The sequence below is a fragment of the Lipotes vexillifer genome, unplaced genomic scaffold, assembly GCF_000442215.2.
Source record: "Lipotes vexillifer unplaced genomic scaffold, Lipotes_vexillifer_v1.1 scaffold606, whole genome shotgun sequence".
NCBI lineage: Eukaryota > Metazoa > Chordata > Mammalia > Artiodactyla > Lipotidae > Lipotes > Lipotes vexillifer.
The window spans coordinates 2,371,699-2,377,165 of record NW_006780574.1 but is presented as its reverse complement, the minus strand read 5'-3'; positions in this window follow the sequence as shown (position 1 = coordinate 2,377,165).

Below are 5,467 nucleotides of genomic sequence, written 5' to 3'. Positions count from 1 at the left end.
CCGGAGCCTGTGCTCCGCAACAGGAGAGGCCACAACAGTGAGAGGCCCGCGTACCACACACACACACACACAAAATCACGGGAGCAGCTCCCTTTACCACTTCCTGCCTCTGAGCAAACATGAGTTGGTTCTTACGCACCGTGGAAGCCATCATTTATCAAAGCATTAACAGTAGTTACCCTTATGTGTAGGGCTAACCATGCCAAGGCACTGTCCATTGGCTTCAAGCAGTTACAATTCATTTTTTGTTTATAGCCAGGTTCTTATTTATTTAAACATGGCATTCTGAAATGCATGTGGCTTTTTAGCAGGATGGATGAGTCACAGCAGTTTGCCTTTTTAGTCTTTTTGTGCAAGGCAACTGGCATATTCCACTTGTGGTCTCTCAGGACCTCAACATTACCATTCAGGTGCTGCTTTCATGTTTTATTTCAGTCTGTCACATGAGTGGTACTTGCCTTGTCTTCCAACAGAAATTGTGTTAGGAAACAAGTGGGCTAGTTTTCCTACCCTAATAAAGTACAAATTTACATTAAGTGGCTGCTGGCGTTTTGTACAAAAAAATCCCTATTTCTAGGTGTTTGGGGGGGCATCTCTTTTCCCCCTCTGCTGATCTAAAATGAACTTGTCTAATGTTTCCCTGGCAGAGTGATAATCGTACCGAGGCGCCTTCTCTCCGTTCAGTGGAATATCTTGAGTGCTATCTACTGGCCAAAGGTGGCATTGCTTCATAAAGCATGAGCTTCAGGCCAATTGTCATGGGTCTTTTAAGGATAACTTTTGTCAGTCAGCTGAATATATGCCATGTGTTTTAGCACATCCTGACACATACTGACTAAGGACATGCATTTTTAAATGATATCATTGTTGGGGAATCGCTTATTGCCTTCTGGATCAGAAGACCCCTTGATTAAGAGTCGTACAAATTATAGTGTAAGTGAAATGTAACCAGTGGGCAGGTGCCCGCTTGTTCTTTGAAATGGATAACTATGAATATCTTAAATCTGATTCTCACTTTGCTGAGTAATGTCAATGGATAAAAATAAGCCTTTAATTTAAAATGAGCTTTACAGAGTCAATCAATAATGCTATGTTTTCATGTGTATGAAAAGGAAGAACAGAGCAGTTAAAAAAAAAGTCCTCTCCAGTTAATTTGCACTCAATACGAGGTAAAAAGAACATGCCAGTACTAACAGTATTGATCAGAATGTTTAAAAGGTAACAGCCAATATTAAGTATGAGTTAAAATTCATCCAATTTTTGCTAGCCGAACTGTATTTTCTGCCTAAGGTCTTCTGTTTTAAGCAGCTTGTAAATTATCCAGAGAAGTATATTATGCTTTAATTAAGATTGAAGGAAAGAACATACGAGGAAGGAGTGCACAGCATTGAACAACTGAGAGTCAATGACAAGTGATTTGAGAGTCATGGTCAAAGAACCAAGGGATCTTCTTATTGTAGTAGAATGAATCATTGTTACATTTAGGACAAATAGCTGTAAAGGAAGGACCAAGGACAGGAGATTGCTATTGATTATCAGGAAATCGTGAAGAGAAAGGGCTAATGTGTTGACATTAATTTAGGCAAAGATCCAGATCATGAAGCTGTAGTTAACAGGAACTTTATACAGACATATAGATTTAACAATATACAGGGAAATAGACTATCCTATCATAATTTTTAAGTTATTAAAATGCAACTTATGCTGCCTTTCACTCGATTATTTTAAATTGTTTATTCAGTAATTTGGAATTATTTATGTCACTTCATACTTATGTATTCTACTGTAAATTATAATTTTAAAAATTAAATATCCTGGATTTTGAGACTGTGATATATGTAACATATTTGGTTATCTGTATGCTACTAAATAATGATCGGTATAAACATTTTGATAGATAATAAAAAAAGAGAGAACATGAGTTAAAAATGCATAACTATAATTTAAAACCATTCTGTTTCAGCAATAGAATATTTAAAAATATATATGTATTTATGGGCACAAGCAAAAATCTCACTAATACTTATTTTTCAATTATTCCTAAACTGAGCTTTCTGTTTTCTTTAACCCCAGGTGCTGCACATATATTATAACATATAATCATTACAACAACCCAGTAAGGTGAGTATTATCTGAAATTTGCAATGGCAATGCTGAGAAATAGAGGAATTAAATATTTTGCCCAAGATCACTTAACTCTCATGTCACAGGACCCACGATTTGGACCCAGAAACTCTAGAGCTTTCTCTCCTAACTATGACACAACATCGTATTCAACTGTATTGTTGTTTACATCTTGTCAGCAAAGTTCCTGGTCTGCCCAAACTCTTCTTCATTTTTCTCTCATTGTGACCAACAGAAATGGGGAAAGGTAGCATATGGTGTGATGCTACTAGAGAAGTTGTGTTTATGTAGGGGTGTGTGTGTGGGGGTGTGTGAAAATATTTGGCACAGTGCCTGGCACTGAGTAGGAATTCCCCCAAAGCTCCTTAAGTCTGAGTCATGTGAATGCTGTTTTCAGACTGAAAGGAGGTATGCTTTTTTGTTCTTTTTCATTTCACTAGTAACCCTTGTGGTGGTTTGCTCGGTGCAATGCCATCAAACTGGGAACCACTTTTTCCAGCATCCTTTTCCCCTGTATAGTTGTGCTAGAGTTGGCCAAAGGGATATGATCTGCATAAGATCTAGAAGGCTGAAGCTCCGGGGCAGCCATTCCTCTCTAAAGGTCTTCAACTTTGAAAGAATAGATCGGACCCAGCGGTTCCAGCCTGTCCTTGCTGTCTTCCATCTTCCTAAGGGCTCTGCCTGCCGGCCAGCAGCTACCCCAAGCCCACCACTAGATGCTTCGTGGGGATCCACAGGACAGGTAGTCACTCAGACACCTTCCCTTAAATCACCCCACGAGTTCCTCTTCATGTTCCCATTTGGCTTCTCAGAGTATCCTGACCGAACCTTGGCAACGTGAATATCAACACAGTCTCCAAATGGGCAGTAAAAACGGTTTACCCAAATCTGTCAAATTTCTTAGGACTTACACACTTTTTCTAAAATTAATCTTAATTCTAAAATTAATTCTAAAATTAATCTTGAGGTTAAGAATCTTGGTGCAGTGGTTAAGAATCCACTTGCCAATGCAGGGGACAGGGGTTCGAGCCCTGGTCCGGGAAGATCCCACATGCCACGGAGCAACTAAGCCCGTGCACCACAACTACTGAGCCTGCCCTCTGGAGCCTGGGAGCTACAATTACTGAAGCCCGTGCGCCTAGATCCCGTGCTCCACATCAAGAGAAGCCACGGCCATAAAAAGCCCACCCACCGCAACAAAGAGTAGCCCCTGCTCGCTCAACTAAAAAAAAGCCCTGCATGCAGCAACAAGGACCCAATGCAGCTGAAAACAAATAAATTTATAAAAAAAATAAAAAGTAATAAAATTAATCTTTTAAGTATTATCCAAAGTGTAAAAGTGTATTCCAACATCTCTAAGTGTTTCTCAAAGTGTATTTTACTAAACCACCTCCAAGGAAAGTTAATAAATATTTACATGAAGAAAAAATTCTGAGTTCAACCTAGTTCGAGAAACACTGCATGAGCTGAAGTTAAACAGATTGATTTATTCAAGGATTATTCAAAGCCCTTAATTTTTTTTCTTGGAACTTTTCAAGTACCTCTTTTGGGACTAGTGTGATCAAAAATACATCTTGAGGGACTTCTCTGGTGGTCCAGTGGTTAAGACTCTGTGCTTCCTCTGCAGGGGCCTGGGTTTGATCCCTGGTCCGGGAACTAAGATCCCACATGCCATGTGGAGCAGCTAAAAACAAAAAAAAAATACACCTTGAGAGACACAAGAGCACCACATAGTAGCCATGTCTTCCTGCACACAGGGATCCAGCAGGGTCATCAGCAAAGACTTTTTTCTTTTTCAGAATTTAAGAATTGGCTATTCTAGTTCCCTTACCTTTCCATGTACATTTTAGAATCAGCATGTCAATATCTACCCATAAAAGCTTTATGGGATTTATATTGGGATTGCATTTTGAATCTATAGATCAAACTGGGGAGAAGAGATGAGGAATGGGGTTTTGATCATCATTTCTTTTTTTTTTTAATGTAAATTAAATTAAGTTTTTTTGTTTATTTTTGGCAGCCTTGGGTCTTTGTTGCTGCACGCAGGCTTTCTCTAGTTGTGGTGAGCAGGGGCTGCTATTCATTGCAGTGCGTGGGCTTCTCATTGACGTGCTTCTCTTGTTGTAAGGCATGGGCTCTAGGCATGTGGACTTCAGTAGTTGTGGCACGCGGGCTGTAGAGCACAGGCTCAGTAGTTGTGGCGCACCGGCTTAGTTGCTCCACCACATTCGGGATCTTTTCTGCACCAGGGATCGAACCCGTGTTCCCTGCATTGGCAGGCAGATTCTTAACCACTGTGCCACCAGGGAAGCCCTTGGTCATCATTTCTTGACCAAGACAACAAACAAAACCCAAGCCTTTCCTTCCTATTAGAAAGTAAAGCCCGAACACCATAGCCTGACACTGAAAGTTTTCTGTCATTCAGCAAAAGCCAGTTTTTCTCAGCCTTGTATTTTATAACTTTTCAGCCTAGATTCTCATCACCAGCCAAAGCAAATCACTGCCCCTCCAACATACAATGGCATCCTCATGCCCTTTTACTCCTTTACCTCCTCCAAAATCCTGCCTCCCCCTTTATTTCAAATTCATTTTCAAGCTTTAACTCAAGTGAAACTTTCCCTGCTTCATCCAACTGAGAATTGTCTCTTGGTTTCTGAGTTGCTTTCACAGATTCTGTGAGCACCACTCATTAGACGTTTCCCAAACATTGTGGTGTATTGTTACTGTCATTTTTGTCTGAGAATGTCTTTCCAGAAGCACCGCCTGGTAAACTCCCTAAAGGTACAGATTGTTTTTTTCTATCTCTGTGGAACAAGAGAGTATGCAGGCACTGATATTCAAAGTAGTAATTAATTAGAACAAACTAACTTTTTTTTTTGGTTTGTTTGTTTCAAAAAAACCCACACATTTATTGTCTCACAGTTTATGTGAGTCAGAAGTCTGGGTTTGGCTTAGGTGAGTTCTTTGCCTAGGGTCTGACAAGGCTGCAATTTAGATGTAGTCTGGGGCTGTGGTCTCATCTGAGACTTGGGGTTCTTCTCCAAGCTCAGGTGGTTGTCGGCAGAATTCATTTCCTCACAGCTCTAGAACTCATGGCTGTTTGGTTCCTCAAGGCCAGCCAGAGAATTGCTCTTCAGGAAGGATCAAGTTCCTCTTTTAGGGACTTTCCTTATTAAGTCAGGGCCACCCTGGATAATCTGTCTTTTTTTTTTTTTTTGCGGTACGCGGGCCTCTCACTGTTGTGGCCTCTTCCGTTGTGGAGCACAGGCTCCGGACGCGCAGGCTCAGTGGCCACGGCTCACGGGCCCAGCCGCTCCGCAGCATGTGGGATCTTCCCGGACCG